Source organism: Paroedura picta, chromosome 10 (genome assembly GCF_049243985.1).
Source record: "Paroedura picta isolate Pp20150507F chromosome 10, Ppicta_v3.0, whole genome shotgun sequence".
Classification (NCBI taxonomy): Eukaryota; Metazoa; Chordata; class Lepidosauria; order Squamata; family Gekkonidae; genus Paroedura; species Paroedura picta.
This window is the reverse complement of record NC_135378.1, coordinates 36334981-36354593: the sequence shown is the minus strand read 5'-3', so window position 1 is coordinate 36354593 and position 19613 is coordinate 36334981. Positions and strand designations below refer to the sequence as shown.

General features: G+C 41.5%; 1 protein-coding gene across 18 annotated transcripts in view; it reads right to left on the bottom strand.

The window, feature by feature from the left end:
- Nucleotides 1-19613, bottom strand: part of SORBS2 (sorbin and SH3 domain containing 2) — a 269623-nt gene that overhangs the window by 172332 nt on the left and 77678 nt on the right. The gene's annotated exons all lie outside the window — the stretch shown is intronic.

The following is a 19613-nucleotide window of genomic DNA, read 5'->3' as shown; positions in this document are numbered from 1 at the left end:
TTACATGCACTTTTATTAGAGCTTTGCTTTTTTAAATGGATGTCAGTTGGTGTAGAGAGACTGACAAAGAACATGAGGAAACAGTCCTCTATCACACAGTACAATGGAACATAAAACGGCTTATTTCCTCACAAAACTGATCAACTACCATCACTAAATTCAATTCTGGACAGGGAATTTATATATAATGGTCATCGCAGGAGAGACATGGTTGTCTTCATATTACAGTCCTTAGTTTCTGCTGGTAGTATATTACAAACACTGTGGCATATTACATATAAGTGTGGCTAAGGCTACATTGACACATTGTTGGATGGTTCACTATTGCACTATAGCAAGCATTCACAGCTGGATTTTCCTGGGTGGACAAGACAATCCAGCTATATATGACCCCTGTACCACAAGGCCATGCAATAACTGATGATGGAAGCCCAAGAAATTGAGTTCAGGCCATTACTTCTGGGAATCAAATAATAATCTAGAATAACCCCTTGATTTCATCCTGCAAGATACTTCTTGCATTCCCACAAACTAATTTTTGCTATTAACTAAACTAATCTGCCATGACTTAGTCTTTATAATTATTCCATTTTATAATCACTCCCAACTAGCCAACATCCAAGCAGGAGGAGGCTCAGATGGAATATATAATGATGTCAGATTTTCAGATGCCAGAAATAACTTTAACAGATGAGTTTTTTAAAAACATCCTCACAAGAATGAGTAAAAAGTAGAAAGGCTTAAAATTATAATGAAGAGAAAACCTATACTGTTCTAACTAAATATTCTACATATTGCTAGTCTGTTAGAAATGAAACTGATGGCCTGGAAAATGAGCTTAAGGAAAATCAGATTTCTAGAGATCAGCCTACAGGGATTCCTTAAAGTATGGAAGCAGAAGAAGTTGTCACTAATAACTAATTAGTAGCTTAGGAAACAGGGAATTAGCAGTATCGCCAAGCAGTATCAGGATATATTTGTTATGGCATGTAAGTGGTACCCTTGAACCTGACCTGGAAGTTACAGCTAGTACAAAATGCGGCTGCCAGGGTCCTCACGGGAACGTCTCGGAGGGCCCATATTCAGCCAATGCTGAAGCAGCTGACTTGGCTGCCAGTGGTATTCTGGATCAAGTTCAAGCTTTTGGTACTTACCTTTAAGGCCATTCGCAGTCTGGGCTCGACATACCTGAGAGACCATCTATTTCGTTATGCTCCCTGCAGGGCTTATTCTTGACAGGTATGAACTTGTTTGTGGTTCCTGGCCCATGGGAGATGTGTCTGGCTTCAGCCAGGGCCAGGGCCTGCCTGGTGGAATGAGCTCCCACAAGAGCTGAGGACCCTGTTGGGGCTATCACAGTTTCACAGAGCCTGCAAAACAGAACTCTTCCACCAGGCTTTTGGTCAAGTCAGAACATCCTGGGCACCTTCCCCTCTCTTTCCATAGCAGGTTCCATGGATGCACAGCAGATCTGCCTCAGTACCGTTTGGGTTGAGAGCTAGCTGTTGGGAATTGAGGGAGGGGGGATTTTTGAGATTGTTTCACCTGCCACTGTGTTACAGATTAAATTGTGTGCAGGATGGTTTTTATATTATTGTATTGTGGAGATTTTATATGTAACCAACTGTGAGCCAGTTCTCTGAGAACAGCGGGATATAAATTCAAAATAAATAAATAAATAAATGCATACATACATACATTTGTTGAACACTGAATACTTCTGCAAAGATTCGAATACTGGATTTGATTTTATTATTTTATTATGTGTAGACAACATAAAACTGTAGCTGGCATGAAATAAAGAATGCTGCCTTAAGAATGCTGCCAGAAAGAAATGGCATATAGTACTATTATAACAGTTGTGACCCAAATAGCTCAACCTGGACTGATCTCATCAGATCTTGGAAGTTAAATAGGGTTGGCCCTGATCAGTATTTAGGTGGGAGACTACCAAAGAAGTCCAGGGTCATAACACAGTGACAAGCAATGGCAAACCACTTCTGAATGTCTCTTGCCGGCCCATTATGCACGGCCGCCGAAACGGCGATTTCGGGTCACATGGAAAACGTGGGGGGGGGGGATGTGAAGCACACTGGCTATGCACGGGACGGGGCGCGACGGCGGCAAAACCCAGAGTACCTGATTATGCACGCGGTGATCCCGGCGCTACTTCTGGTTGCTCCCCGGTCACCCGGAAGCTGCGCTTTCTTCCGTGTTTCGCTAACGCGGCTTTTTCAGCAGCATGCACCGAAGCTGCGGCCGGTTGCAGCCGGCACCGTGCGTTATCGGTGATTTTAGTCGCTGCCATTCCACCCCAAATGTGCGTTATTCCCCCCGTGCATAATTGGTCGCCTTGAAAACCCCATGGGGTCCCTAAGTCAGCTGTGACTTGAAGACATTTTTCACTACCACCTTGGTTATAACAGGAAAGGATCATTAGAAGATGAAAATTAAAACACCATTCTGACCATTTCTACACAAAATTTGTTCATCTGACTATTATGATTGGCAGATTTAGGAGCTTTGGGATTTGCAGTCTTGGTGTCAAAATTCAATGCCCTATTCTCATCCTCTGAAAATCCCAATAAGTAAACAATTATCTAAGAACCTCCATGGCAGATCAAGATGTCATTTCAAAAGAGAACTGTGCTGCCATGCTGCCACTTGGCTTTGCATTTGAAAAGTTAAATGTGACAATGAATCAAAGGCTGGTTCAGTTCTCAAGCTCACCTGCTCTTTCTTTCTATCACTGTCTGTGGAAAGTTCAAACATCTCACAGATGGGAACTCAAGCTGTGAATCCACCCTGCTTCCTCTCTTCCCCAGGTCTTTGCTTCCTGTCCCGTCCTGTCTTCCTTATACTGACTAGAAGGTGTGGAAAGGAAGCATGTAATTCTCTCACTTCGTGCAAAAATTGAAGGGAGAAGTGCAATGTCCACCCACCTTTGCGGTCTGTGGTAGTTTTAACTTTTAATTCAAACTAATTGTATTCCTTATTGTTTATTGGTTTTAAAGTGTCATATACCACCCAGGGATGGCTGTGCCAAGATGGGCAGTTTATAAATATAATAATCAATCAACTTTCCTCTGCCAGAGTAGGAAGAGGTAACAAGTGGGAGAAGAGGAGAGACTAAAAGCAAACATTGCCCTTGCAGATCTATTTTCAGCTGCAAAACTGTGAGGAATGCCCCAGGCAGTGCTCTTTATCTATCCTCATACTTAAAGAAACAGCTAACCATTTAACCAACAAACTTTTTCCTGTAGTGCTTCGTTTCTGAGGGCAAATTCTGAAGAAGTGCTTAATTTCTGAAGGCATATTCACTTCAGAAGGAAAACATAGCAAGGGTAGCATTTATGAGTAAGTAATTCAATTTAAATTTCAGTCACTGAAAGCAGTGAACAAGAACTAGTTGCAAGGAAGTTCAACCTGGGCGCAGGAGAAATAAATATGTTTCAGGAAAGAGCATAGTTTGAATCTGGCTTCCATTGACTAGCTCTCTGCTGCACTACGGCCAGGAGAATATATCACATGCTTCTGAGTCTGACCATATGTGCCACTTCCAAAGTAAAAATAAATTAACAAAAATGCTGATCTATTTTGATGGCCACTGCAGTTAATGTATTACTTTTGGGTCTCTGGAGACAGTGGCTCAAGAATTCTCATGCTGAAGTCACTTTTTGTTAGCAAATAAATGTAAAATATTTAGTAATTTATCAAATGCTATTTCAGCTTTTGCCAAGCGAAAGAACAGGACAACAGATGGATTTTGTTTGCCACCAAAGTTCCCCATGGAGGACAATTAATTGTACGGTAGGATGTATTAGTTGAAACATTAGCAGAAAGAATGGTGTGTGAGGTTTTTGGCTAAGGAAAGACAAAATGATATTTGGATTGCAAGAGGAAACAAGGGACTTCATGTACATACTGCTGATTAATCACATTGTATCCACTGATTTGCAACACTGAATTAAATTTTAGTCTCTGGGGGAGGCAACAAGGGAATGAAAACAGGCATCTGCTTATTGCATGTTCATTGCTTAAACCCCTTGTAGGCATGTGCATGGTGAAAGAATTTGGACCGTTTCAGAATCGCTGGCATCAATTTGAATCTGAATTACCTGAACCACCCTTCACTGTTTCAGATTCAGCTAAATCAATTTGTCTGAATCCGAAGAGATTCAATCCCCCCCCTACACATGCCTCTCTCCCCCATTCTGAAAATCTGAAAAAAATCTGAGAAAGCGGGGAGGAGGCATTTAAAGGGCACGCATAGCAGCTGATCATGACACATCAGAGCATGGTGTGCCCCCCCGCCTTCTCAAGCAGCAGAGATCATATCTAACTGTAGCATCCTGTACAGATCAGAAAAGTGTTCCCATCAATAGTAAACGGGAATCTGTTGCTCAAAATCAGTTAGAAACATGATGAATCACTTCTAACGCCTTGAGCAACTGTTAGTGACGAAGAAGTGATAAACACGGGAATGCTGGGAAAGTGTGTTGACTGACAGCCAAGTCTCCTCAATCTTATTATGTACCAAGAGTGCCCTTTAAAACCTGTGATGCTCTCACCAACTGCAGGATTCAAGCTGCATTCAGCAATTCTTCTTCTGATCCCTTTCAAAAGAGTTTCACATCTCCTTGAGAACTGAAGCACCCAGAAAACAAATAATGCATCAAGAAATGGAAATTATGGAACTCTACTGTATGTCTTTCATGTCCTTGAATAAGGTAAACAGAATATGAATTAAGTGATTTAAGAGCTTATAAATATTTTAGCAAATGAATTCAGCTACAGGCATAGATCTCAAAAGAGACCAATCTTACCTATTAGGTGTTTTGTACATATAAAATATGCTGCTAGGCTTTGAATATAAGGAATAGGAGATTATTTAAATGAAGGAAGCTTTTTAAGATTTGGAAATCTTTTTAGAATTTGTTTTTTAGAAATTCAAGTGATGCTAATGCTATTCTTGCACTAAAAGAAGATCTGTCAATGCAGAAAATTTGCTTGATAGCATTACCACAGCATCCCATGTGCTCTTCAATGATGGGCAAAAATAGTCATAGGACTAGTAAACCATGCTCTTACAACATTCACATGAACAGTTAGTGTAGCTTTACTCCACCTCTATGATCCTGTTATCTTCCCTCTCTACTTTTTTCTTTCCCAGTTTACACAACACTTTCTGAAACTATGCAACCGTTCTTGGGCACAGATGAAATTGCATTCACATGTAAAAATACACTGTTTTAAGTACTGAGGGGTTAGACAACACCCTGTCTGTGTGTCCAAAAGGGGCACACCAGACCATCAGTTGGCTTTCTGGGCCAATTCTCTATTTAAAGAACTAAGGCAACACCCACAGGCACTGGCAGTACCACTTGGGCTCAGTTTGCCACCAGCACATCTGGCTAAGTACAACCCTGAGCTTCTACCATTCCATTCCCCTTTTGCTGGCATATCAGCATCTCCACAGGTAGAAGTTGTAGGGGTTTTTGGCAGTCCAAAAATGTTGCCCGTCTGTAAACATGACCGGGAGGGAGAGGGGAGGAGAAAATGAGCGTCATACTTTGCCAGACACACTAGTCATGAACTTAACCTAAGTGGGACTGCTAAGCCCTGCAAGGCTTGTCTTAGTCTTTTTGTTAGAGAACCAGGAGTGCATAATGAGCAGAATGGTTTAGTTTGCCACTATTTAGCACATGTCCAGGGATGACTACAATTTCCACTGATGTTCAGGTCAATTTGGATTCAATCCAAAGTGACTCAAACCGATCCTGCTTAGTCTGAATCACCCGCAGGTTTTTTTTAATTTGGTCAAATCTATTTGACCAGATCCAAATTTTATTTATTTGTTTGTTTGTTAGTTTATTTTAGTTATTTATCATTAGATTTCTATACCGCCGCTCACCGTAGCCTCGTGGCAGTTTACACATATAAATATAAAACAATAAAACCAATAAAATCCCCATTAAAATAACAATCACATACTAACCAACTATGCAATGGTGACCATAATCTCTAATAATCCCTCCTTGTTCAGGGTGGGGCACTGGATCTAATCGAACGTAATGAGAGCTGGGGCCGAGATGAATTTGGGAACCAGTTGGAAAAACCCTCCCGCAGGACTCTGCCCTGGCCTCAACCGTACACCTGGTGGAAGAGCTCCATCTTACAGGCCCTGCGGAAAGCTGGTAACTCCAGCAGGGCCCTTAGCTCTTCCGGGTAATAACTGCCATTGAAACCAATGGTGCCATTAAAGTCTATGGGAATGTCCCTCTTTTTGTCTTTTCTGGGCACAGGGAGGGGGTGGGTTCAGATAGAGGCAAGAAACTTGCAGCATGGCTGCAGAAACCTCTCCTCAAAATAACCCCCAAGTTTCAAAAAGATTGGACCGGGGGCATAATTCTAGGAGGGTGCCTCAAAGAGGGTGCCTCATTCAACCTCTTATTATTTCCAGTGATGAGAAAAAATAGATTCTCTGGTCTGTTAGTAAATTTGCATCATAGGAAACAACTGAGGTCAGATGGGGGTCTCCTGTTTGGGTGCTCCTAGAACTGGACTCCATGGACCAATATTTTTGAATCTTGGGGGGTTCTTTTGAGGAGATGCTCCTGCAGCCATGCTGCACCTTTTGTGCCTCCCCTTACCCCAGAGCCAAGATAAGATGAAAAGGGAAACTCCCCTCTTCTTTCCCTTTAAAGTTTAAATGGCCACTTGCCTGAATTGACGAATCACAACTTGGCAATTCAAACAAGGTTGATTCAGCCATTTAAACTTATTGGGGAATGGTGATTCAAACCAGATTCAACTTTGTGCACAAATCAAGGCTGATTCAGGTACTTTTCTGCCATTCCAAATCAAATTGCACACCCATAGTAGGAATTACTTTGGCTATAGCAGTGATGATCTGGTTTTTAAAATACATGTTACTAATCAGACATGAGGAGAATTATGCTGGTTTATGAAATCCCGGATCGTGTAGAAGTAGTGTTGTTTTTTAAACCCTGCTTTTCAATATTCGAAGGACTCTGAAAGTGGCCTACAATTGCCTTCCCTTCCTCTAACCTCAACAGACACCCTGTGAGGTAGATGAGGCTGAGAGAGCTCTAAGAGAATCAAGATTGGTCCAAGGTCACTCAGCTTGCTACATGTGGAGGAGTTGGGAATCAAACCCTGTTCTCCAGATTAAAGGCCACCATTTTTTAACCACTACGCTAAACTGTCTCTGTATTGGTTAAAAGCAGCCAATTCGAATCTGGAAAACCCTCCACATGAAGCCTAGGTGACCTTGGGCCAGTCACAGTTCTCTCAGAGCTCTCTCAGCCCCACTTACCTCACAAGGTTGTTATTGGGAGAGAGCGGAAAGGAGATTATAAACTGCTTTGAGACTCCTTAAAACAGAGAAAAGTGGGATATAAGAACCTACTCTTCTGCCTTTCTTATGACAGGGGTAATAAAAGCAACTGTAGACACAACCCTAAGTGTGAACTGTTCGCATGTATGTCTACTTGAGCAACAAATTCATACAACAAAAAACAATTAATGCAAGAAATACAGATAGCATGGTAGTCTGAAAATATTTTTATACAGCCATCATAACCAGTTCAATTTTGACTTGTTATTTTAAGAAGGCAACTGGCATGATTAATTGATTATCAAATATCTTCAAACTGTTTATATCAATATTCATTAATGCATCTGAGTCCGTTTCTCTTGAAAATTTAAAATAATTGCATTTACTTGACTTAAAGCACCATGTGATGGAATTAAATTGGGAGCTTACTTTGAGTATGCCTTTCCACTAACACAAGAGTACAATTGTATTTTATAGCAGTTAATCAGGTACATTTGCCTCCTGTGCTCTGCCACACAAGTAGACCACATTTCTTATGGGCATGTGCTGCTTGAACATGTGTAGATACCCACAGAAATGTCTGTTATGAGCGGTAACCCTAAGCGGTCTTGAATCTAGTAACTATGTACAAGATAAATCAGCTAACAGGCTTGTCTTTAAATGAGATGTTGTGTTGTTTCTTAGACATGGGCAATATGCACGTACGCAGCTATGCAAAGTAGAAATTAAAAACCTCTCTTTGTTGTTCTTCCTTAATGACAGGATAGAAGTCTCTACTGCTGATCATGTTACATGATACTGTATCTGTAAATTGATTCCTAAGGAAAACAGGTCTTCCGAAGAACTCAGCATGCAAGGTTAACCTAAAGTATGTCAAAACCAGGTTTTGGAAGGTTGACATAGCAGTCAGACTACCAACTATTAATTTTGTACTTACATAGTAGCTTTTGGTTGTCTCCACTGCATGTACTAAAACAATACTTTTCAAACTATGAATTGATTAGCCAAACCAGAATTTCCTTTCATTTTGCGACATACTACAAAACTCAATACCTCTGCATCACCTTACTCTATGTGAATATAAACCTGCATGTACAGAACAAGATGACAACACATATTTTGTATCATCAGAATCACTACGTCACTGTATTTTGGAATCTGATACACATATCAAATGCTGTCTTTCTGCAGGGTTGTGTGTGTTGGAGGGAATAAACTGGATTGTATGATATCTGATTTACAGAACACAATAATTCTTGCATGCAAATATGAACATCTGAGAATTCAATGTGGGACAGCATCTGCAGTTACATTAACTCAAATTAAAAGGAATAATCTAAAATTCCCTGGGGATTTGTTTTGCTGGCAGTGATTTAAAACCTACAAATATGCACATCATTTAGCACCCCACATTTCACTCAGTGCCCAAAGTGACTGTCCAGATGCGCATTCTGAAACCAGCTATTAACTGCGGATTGTTGTGTTAAAAAGTAACAGACATTAAATGAATATCATGCCATGGATTCTGTATATGCTTCAGCATTCAGTTCATATGCATCATTTTCCCATTCACAATAATTGATGTCCACAAGTGCGTTATTAAAATACTGGAGCATTTTAACAAACAAAGGCAATTTCTACATTTGGAAGGGTACATTTTCCTCTATGCTTTGTTTCTCACTGAGCTGGTCAGTATTTATATGGTGACAACACTCAGAGAAAGCCACTCCAAGGAACCTCTGAACCTGTCCCCCCCCCCACACACACACACACAGGTATCCCACTTCATGCATTTCTAGGCATCTTCAGGTGCTCACAGACACTTAAATTACTACTTGTGTTAGACCATTAGGAGTCAAGTATTGTTGGATTTCTAGAAATGGTCTCTAAGCTGCTAGCAGCTGAGCAAGCCAGAAGCAGATATCCCCCACATCCCCCCCTTAGGGCATATTTACTGTAGAACTTCATTCAACCAAAAATTTCAAATTGGTTGAGTTGGTCAAGGACTGTCAAGGACTGTCAAGGACTGTCAAGGACTGTTTCATCTATTTTGACCTCCAGTCAGGGCTGTGATTTCCTGATAGTAAAGCTACAAGCCCTATAAATTAATGGATCTTCTGACATCAATTGCTTTTTTTATGGCCGCAGGGTTTCATACCCTTTCTTTCTACTATGAGTACCACTGTTATTGATTGTATTTATTTGCTCTAGTGGTCTCTTCTTCATGTCACTTTCCCCTCACAGAGGTCTGTCTTAAGAATACATTTATAGGAAACTGGGGTAAAAAAACAAGAATACAATACAGCATTTGTGGTATCTTTTACATAGAATCATAGAGTTGGAAGGGCCACACAGGTGATCTAGTCCAACCCCCTGTTCTATGCAGGATCAGCCCAAAGCATCCTAAAGCATCCAAGAAAAGTGTATCCAACCTTTGTTGGAAGCCTGCCAGTGAGGGGGAGCTCACCACCTCCTTAGGCAGCCTATTCCACTACTGAATTACTCTGACTGTGAATTTTTTTTCCTGATATCTAGCCTATATACTTGTACTTGTCCTTTCCTCTGCAGCTAACGGAAACAGCATCCTGCCCTCCTCTGACAACTTTTCAAATACTTAAAGAGGGCTATCATGTCCCCTCTCAACCTTCTTTTCTCCAGGCCGAACATTCCCAAGTCCCCCAACCTATTTTCATAGGGCTTGGTCCCTTGGCCCCAGATCATCCTCGTCGCTCTTCTCTGTACCCTTTCAATTTTATCCACGTCCTTCTTGAAGTGAGGCCTCCAGAATTGCACACAATACTCCAGGTGTGGTCTGACCAGTGCCGTATACAATGGGACTATGACATCTTGTGATTTTGATGTGATGCCCCTGTTGATACAGCCCAAAATGGCATTTGCCTTTTTTTCCCAATTATGGAACTCTCTATATAAACACTCTTTCACATCAAAATCACAAGATGTCATAGTCCCATTGTATACGGCACTGGTCAGACCACACCTGGAGTACTGTGTGCAGTTCTGGAGGCCTCACTTCAAGAAGGACGTAGATAAAATTGAAAGGGTACAGAGGAGAGCGACGAGGATGATCTGGGGCCAAGGGACCAAGCCCTATGAAGATAGGTTGAGGGACTTGGGAATGTTCAGCCTGGAGAAAAGGAGGTTGAGAGGGGACATGATAGCCCTCTTTAAGTATTTGAAAGGTTGTCACTTGGAGGAGGGCAGGATGCTGTTTCTGTTGGCTGCAGAGGAGAGGACACGCAGTAATGGGTTTAAACTTCAAGTACAACGATATAGGCTAGATATCAGGAAAAAATTTTTCACAGTCAGAGTAGTTCAGCAGTGGAATAGGCTGCCTAAGGAGGTGGTGAGCTCCCCCTCACTGGCAGTCTTCAAGCAAAGGTTGGATGCACACTTTTCTTGGATGCTTTAGGATGCTTAGGGCTAATCCTGCGTTGAGCAGGGGGTTGGACTAGATGGCCTGTATGGCCCCTTCCAACTCTATGATTCTATGATTCTATGATTTTTAAAGTATACAAAACTAAGGGCAATTCCACACATTAAAAAAAATAGCGTTATGCAAGGACAATGGCGTAACACTAAAAAATAATGCACCTCCAGCCATTCCTCAGCTTCTGGCTCGCTTTCCTCTGCTGCCTTCTTGAATTTCTTGGCACTTTGCCCACCTGCTTAAATGGCAGAAGAGAGCAAAGCTTTTTACCCGTGACTCTCCTCCACCTGTCAAGCCAGGCAGCCAGTCACCTTTCTCCATGTTTTAGAGCCTGCAATGCCAGCTAATTTTTTTAATAAGTAAAACTCTGTTGAGATGCCTATGCATCTAATCATAGATGTATAGTGTTTTTTTTTAATTTACCCCCTTTGAAGTCATGAGCCTTGAAGCTTTAAAAAATTAATCTCAAGCCTGATTTTTTTGGGGTGGGGGGTGAACTATAGGCATGCTTAATGTGTTAATAGGTGGGGGATTTTTTTTTTTTTTTGCTTTACCTGGATGATTTAATGCCTATTCGTTGGTCCAGGCAGTTTGCTTTAAAAAAATTTAAAAACCCATCCCCAGTTGAAGTGAGAGGGAAGCAGGTGCAAGAGCAGGCACTTGAGGAGGAGATAGCGCTGCTTTGGCTCCACGCATTTCCTTGGTGTGTGGCTTGCTGGTTGCTCTCCTCTGCTCATGCTACATATTTTAGGGAATCCACGTTATGCGATTCCTCAACTAACACTTTAAATTGGAGGATGTAGCTACCAGTTTGTTGCTGGGACGCTGGATGTTGACGATGTCGTGAGAAACACCAAAAATGTGGCATCTGCAAAAGGCAATCCTTTCACTATATTTTTTGGGTGCAGAAGAAATGCTGTGCAGCTAAATCAAAATCATATCAAAAATTGTAAAGGCTTCCCCACATTGAATAGCTAGCGTTACAGCCAATACCATACCAAGCACTCCATTTAAATCAGTCTGTACATTCGGACCCAGAGTGCAGAAATATTTTAGAGAGAAATGAAATCAGAACATTGTCAAGAAACCATAATCAGCATGCAGAAGTGAAAACTCATTTTAGATATTCATGAGTTTACAAATCTCACATATTATGGTAATGGACCATGTATGGCATAAAACGGGTTATCCACTGTACAGCTACAAGCATGTTCTAATACTTTCCTACCAAAAAAGTATTAGATAAATTGTAGACCAAGAATGCCATGGCAAAATGGCAAATTTTAGAGTAGAGTGCCAAAATGCAAGTTATATCCATGTTTATGTACAGATTTTATTTTTATGGTCCACCTTCCTCTCTGAGAGTCCAGGAAGATTACAATTGATAAAACAATGCAATAAACGTGGCAGAACTAGGATAAACAGTATAAAACATTGGCATATAAACAGAAAATGAACCCTGGATCATCATGCACCCTGGATAATGCCAAACAGCTAGAACTTCAGGCTGCTAGATAATTGTAGGATATCCTGGCTATACAACACACGTGGAAACTATCAAGTCAGCAAAGGCTAGCTGAATCCCATCAAACCAGGAAAGCACAATGTCTTTCAATACTTCTGCTTTCCTAACCAACATTGCCTCCATCTTGTCAGAATTTGGTTTCAAATCATTCATTCTTAGCCACTTAATCGTAGCACTCAAGTCAAGAAATTCGACAGCATCACCAGACAAGTTAAAGAAATAGACTAAAAAGGATTTAGATTACATAAATCACCCAGGAAGACCTAGAGTCTTTCTGCAAGCAATTTCTCAATCACCTTGCCCCCAAAAGACAAATCTGAAACTTGGCAATATTTGACACATTTGACCCATGCCTTGAAGAGGCAATGATCAGACCATGGCACAGACTGATCCTCCAACCCCCCAAATAGGCCTTCCTCCAAAGGTCCAGCACAGTAAAATTTCATTACATGTCCTTTTTCGTATCTTGGGTCCATGAAAACCTGACAGAGATACGTGGAGGCTAAAAAAGTTGTTAAGTCCTACACTGGCCCAGGCAAGACACCCTCTGCAAAAATGTTCAGATCTTTCATAACTATAAGTCTGGATGTCTCCAGCACCAAGTCCAACATCACCTCTACCTCAAGGGTGCTCACCATGAAACCAGATGGCCTGTGAACAAGCAAAATGCCCAACCTATCACTAGGACCCAGCATAAGGAACAGACATACCCCTTCATAGCCTCCAGTGTGGGGCTGATGAAGGAACACATAAACAGGCAGCATTAACTGGGTCAGAAACACTCAGGGGCTTTTTGCACGCCTTCAAAATCGCACAATGGTTGCTAATTGAAAACGCTATTGATTTGCCATAACGCACGACGTCGCCAACAATCTGCCACACACCTGAAACCAATCTGCAAAAAGCGCTTCCTTGTAGCGCTTTCAGGGGAATCCCCAAAAGTGGATTCACCCTCCGGAAAGCGATACACTCCTGCAACCAATCTGCCACACTAGCGAAAAAGACCTGTGCGTTAACATTGTTGCGGTTTCTACAAAGTCCCTCCCCCTGGCTGTCTTCTCTGATCTTCCGGCGAAGCGATCGCCATTTTTTTTTCTCCGAGCGAGTGGGGATAAACGCACCAGCGAGCCTCTTCTGTTTAGAGGCTTCCCTGGCTTCAGTCCTTCCCCTTTAGTCACTAAGCACAAACCACAGAAAAGCCCGTTTGCTGATGTATTTTCCCATTAATTTTTACACATTCATTCAGCCAAAAATCGGGCCCGTGAGAGAGGGGGGGGGATTTTTTTTTTCACTCCGAGGCAGCGTGGCAACGATCAAACAATCAAACGACAGCTCAAACACACCAGGCAGCTGGATGGGTCTCTCCGTTGCAACGAATCTACCCAGATTCGTTGCTATGGGTCTGTTTTTTTTTTAAAACCTTTCTTAAAGGGAAAGGGGCTGTTTGGGAGCATGCTAACGGCTGCCCATTGGCTGCTTGACGGCCAGGGGCGGGACAGCTCGGCAATAGCGCTTCCTTTCTAGCGATTTCTGCCGAGACCGGAAGCCTGTGGGAAACGCTACAAAATGCAACTGGATTCCACCACAAAGGCAGGTATGCATAACGATGAATTCCAATACTTTAAATGGCGATTTTTCATTCAGTGACCAATTTGCAACAAAGATCCCGGTGCGTAAAGCCCCTCACCATTTTCTTCCAACCAGATCTTTGTAAACAATTCTCACAGTCATTGTAACAGTTATCCAGATTGCATTCAAAAAGCAAAGAAGCAATTGCTATGTTTGATTTTATCTATTTAAGATAAATCGTGCATGCCAACAGTTTCAGAAGTATATTTTAAGTTATTAAAAAAAACAAATGGGTGATGGCTAGAATCACATACTTTATCTTTCAGGGGACTTCAACCTAAGCATTGATACACCTGAAAAGGATCCAAATAAATTAATTTTAAGAGAATATTTGCATTGTATTTATTCTCTGTATCTATGCTGTTAACCATTCCTAGTCCAAAATGATGGGGACGGTGCAGGATACAAACCAAATAAATAAATGAAACAGAACAATCTCCTAATTTTCTCACATCATTTGCCATATTTGATATTCATGAGTCACAGCAATAATACTGATAAACTGAAATGCTACCATCTTACACAGACCTCCATCATCAAAACAAAGTAGACTTGGCTGTTCAATATGTTCCCTACTTTCCCATCTTTTTGTGGGGTTGCCAGCTCTGAGATGGGAAATACCTCAAGGTTAATTGTGGTGGAGCCTGAGAAGGATGGGAATTGGGGAGAGACTTGGAAGGGGTAGATTGCCATAGAGTCCACCTTCCAAAGTGGCCATATTCTCTGCTGCATGGAGATGTTATAATAGCAGGAAATCTCTAGCCACCACCTGGAGGTTGGCAACACTATCTTTTCACCCTATTAAATTGTAAACCTGCAAGCAGAGCTCATTTCATCTTTTATAGTCTTATACAGTGTGTACCCCTGTGCAATATTTAGTAAGTCAATGCTTTAATGTTTGTAGAGAGATTAGGATGATGAAAAAAATCGATGGAATATTATGGGAGTATTTGCCAGAGATTCCAAAAATTAACAGCAAATATAAAACAGTGTTTTTAACAGATATTTTCAAATGCTGTTTACCTGATTTGTGCGATGTAATTATGCTTTGACTACCAGAGGGATGATTTTAATGATCCGTGTGGCATTTATTTTAAACAGCGTTTACTTTTTAATCTGTGGATTATAATTTGTGTACAGTGATGGGTTCTCTGGTTGAGCACAAAGCATTTGCATGCTCTTGAGAGGTTCCAGGCAAATAAGAAACCTTGTCAGATGGCTTAAAGAAAGAAGTCAGTACAGACTGACACAAACCCAAACAAGAATCATAATCCAAGTTTCCTATGAGCGTTTGGTATGTGTTAGCCAAGGAGAACTATTAAAAATTCTTTTCTGTGGAAAACTGCATGGCAACTGCAGGTGAAAATAAAGATACTTTACTTCATTTACTTTTTCGATATATAGAACACACGGTTGGTCTCTTTGCAAAAGACACAAACGGCAGTGATCTAGAGACAGAATGCACTATTACAAAGCACACAACTAGCCTCACCCAAGAGGTGTGGTGCAAACAAGGATTTCTAGTGATAGGAAACCTCAATCTCCTGAAAACAATGAAATAATATGGTAATTTCTCAAACACTTGCTCATGCTGGAGCTCTATAAAGTAGAGAAATCTGTCCTGTTCATGTAAATACATTAGCTACATTATACAAATAGCCAGAAAAAAAAACATGAGGCAGGACCTTTTAGACAAAGAGATGGGCCAGAAGACCACTTCCGAATAAACCATAAGAAAATGTATATTCCCTGATAAGAAATTTTAAAACAAATGCTCAAAGACTCAAAATAAATACAGACATGGGAAATAAAAGTGCAAAGGTAACTGCTGATTAAAATTCACCCCACATAGAAATGGTCAGTCTTAACCAAGGAGGTCTTCCCAAGGTTACTAACCTGCTCAACTCGTTTTAAAACACACACATACAAACCCTGATGTGATTTCCACAATTTCTTTGCTGGTTTTCTACCTATGTTGTTTAGCTCAGTGGTCCCCAACCTTTTTATCATCGGGGACCGGTCAACACTTGACAATTTTACTGAGGCCCAGGGTGGGGGGAGTCTTTTTCTGAGGGACGTCGCTGCCACTGCCTGAGACACTGCTCCACTTGCTTTCCTGCCAGTGCGCCTGACTTCCTGCTGCCTGCTGGGGGGTGCTGCCAGCAGCAGCTGTGCTGTGCTGTGCCACACCAAGGGGGAGCCCCAGCTATGGCGGCTGCTGGAGAGCACCAAAGGTTAGCCAGCGGCAGAGTGGCAGGGCAGCCCCTAAGGCAGCAGCCGGGGAAGAGGACCAGGAGAAGCTGCGGCCCAGTACCGACTGATCCAGGGACCAGGACCGGTCTCTGGACTGGGGGTTGGGGACCACTGGTCTAGTTGACTTGCTGCGGAACTGTGATTCCTACTGCTCACCGGGTTGGGATTCCTTTTCTATGTCTCAGATTTTAATAATAGATTTCCGAGCCCTGCAACATTCATCTCATTGCTGCATACAGGGCCAGTTCTCACGGAGGTGGTTAGTAATTCTGTATAGACAGGATAACACTTCAGATTACTAGCAAGGGCTCACTAAAACTTTCCTCAACACTGAAAACTTAACAGCAGTGATTGGAGTTCTATCTTAATCCTCTTCCCGACATCTAGATTTTTCATGTGCAAGGTTTCTTGTGTGTGTATGGAATGGCACTCTATAATGTGAGGGTTCCAGATCTGCCATCTTACTGAGAATTAGGTCTTAAATATCTGCAAATTATTGTAAATTAAAATGGGTATCTTACTGAACAAGTATAGATTGTAAAAATAATTCACTACTCATTAAAGAATGGCTTAGGCAGGTCTGGGCCTCATGCAAACTCAGACACCCTAAATCATTAAATGACTAACATTCTATTAAATTAGTGGTTCTCAACCTGGGGGTTGAGACTCCTTTGGGGGTTGAACAATCCTTTCAACAGGGGTTGCGGCAGGGCAAGCAGCTTGGCCAGGGGGGCACCGCCACTGTTGCCGCTCCTCCTCCCGTACTCAATTTTTGTTCTTCCAAAATCATTGTTTTTTGTTACTTGGTTCATATGCCGCCCTTCTTTCCAAGGGGGTCCCAAAGTAGCTGACATCGCTCCTCTTCCATTTCATCCACACAACAGCCTTGCGGGGTTGATTTAGATAGAGCGTTCATCTATCTGGAGCAGCGGAAAAGAGCAAGATTGACATGGTGGGGCAAGAGGCAGAACTGAACTGAGAGACACCAGAAAAAAAACAATTTATATACAATCATGAACAATGGATCTTCACGCCATTGGTCAGTTTCGGTTTAATTTCTGTGAAAGAACAGTTACATAATTTTATGGTTGGGGGTCACCACAACATGAGGAATGGTATTAAAGGGTTGCGGCAGTAGGAAGGTTGAGAACCACTGTATTAAATGCTAATTTCATGCCCGTCCCATTCAAAGGGCTGAGCAAGAAAATAAAAGTGGAAAAAATACGGGTGGCCATTGTTTCATGTAAAAACCTACCACACTGCATGTTACTTATACTTTGTAGGAGGTTATCTGCACCATCCTGAATAAATTGCTGAATAAATGTATTTATTTGTTCATTAATTCAATCAATTAGTATACTGCCTCTCACTGTGACATCTCCCAAATGCTGATATATAGTATGATTTTTCTCATTTACTGGCAGAACAGTTTCCTAGGTTGTTGTTTTTTTTAAACACACACACAACCATAGCACATTATCACTTGCTAAGTGGTCATCTGTATGGACTGAATAAAGGATAGAATATAACCATATTAAAACACCACCTAATCTCAGAAACAAAAACGATTCAGTAAGTAACTGGAACCGTGTTCATTGCTGTCAAAGACATGTTTAGAGTATTTGATCCTGCCATTCCTCCAAAGATATCAGGAGAGCATAAATGGTTTTACATTCCTTAATTTTATCCTCACAAGAAACCTGGAGGTCTCTAGGCTTATGAACTGGAGATAAGGAGTTTTGCTCAGATATGCCTTGCAAATTCTATGCCAGTCATGTGGGAGCTAGTCATTTTGGTATCGGAGAATGGTGCAGATAAAGAAGCTCCATGTCCACATGTGCTGCATTTCTGATCAGAATTGGACAGCTACACATCTGTGAGATGAATGTTTAGATCTTCAGGACCACGAAAACTCTGACTGTATTTTCAAAAGAGTAGCCTAAACCTCAGTCTTCGGAGAAAACAGCACCAGTGGAATTCTTTATAGATCAGCTGCTTCAATCACGCAACTTTATAGATCAGCTGTTTCAATCACGTAACTCATATGTAGGCTGTTCATCTGCTCCAGCAGAAAGAACTGAATAATGGAAGATGGAGAAAATGACTGTGAAAAACAAGGATTGAGCATACTGAGAGAAATTAACTGCACCCTAAGGCATGCATCAGCACACGGAAATGAGTCACGTGGCTATCATTGTGCTGATTATTGGGAAGATGTGCCTGCTACACCACCTTCCATCTGTTCTGGTCACAAACCTAAAACTATTTATTAAATGTGGTCCCTTGAAGCCAAATAAAATACTGTTAATGAAATGGACATCAGTATGAGGTCTAATGGCTAGTAGTAGCCTTTCTCCCTGAAAAAAGTAGCTTTTGATACCAGGACTTCGATACACGTAGGAACATTTAACCCAGTTACCCACCACACCCATTCTGAAGGGGTTGGGGGTCCCACAGATTTTGTCTGGCCTGGATAAGTGGCTGTGGTGCACATACCAACTCTGACCTCCCCACCTTAACAGGAGATGCAAGGAAGCGCTCAGTTTTTTACTGAAGACGAGAATCTAAAGATACTTAGAAGAAGGAATTCCTTTTAACCCTGTCCCCTAAAGCATTCACATGCCACAAGGGTGCCTTCAAATCCCAGCATGATGAGACAGTAACTCCCTTGGCTCCAAGTTCTCTTCATGTTCCCGAGGGTGCACCTGAAGCAGGGAAATCTAACTTTTCCACTTGGCATGAAGCAAAGGACTCCCTGAGCTCTGTCATGAGAGTGAACATGCTGTTCTGGAATTGACGAGTCTCAAGGAAGAGTGACAATCTCCTTTGTAGACCTCTGGAAATGGCAGACTTTTCCAGGACTGCATTCCAGATTTTTTAAATGTACAAACCAGCACATCAAGTTTCCAGTATGCCACCTCTTGTTGAGACTGAAAGCATTCTTAAACTGAAGATTTATTCTATTCAGTGTGATTCTATTGTTTGATTGACAAGTACAAACCATTAAAATAATGCTCTTGACATCAATCAAGAGAATCTTTTTTTTCATAGGGAACTATTACAAAACCACAGCAAGAAGTTCACCCAATGTACAGGAATTAATTCAAAAACCACAACATGGGTTTGTCAAATGGGACGATTATGTACAGCTTTTGAACCTATTCTGGGATTAGCCACAGGTGTGTGGCCTGAATTAATACAACAGGTATACAAAGGACAAAATTATTGTGTCTACTGCCATAGCATGATCACCTATGCACAGGTTTGGAATGAATTTATATATGAAAAGGCCTTCCCTATAGGAATTTTGTAGCATGTGAAGCAGCCCTTAATGTTAACAACAGACTAAGCATGTGAAACAAGAAAGCATGCATAGATTTATGTTAAATTGTCAGAAT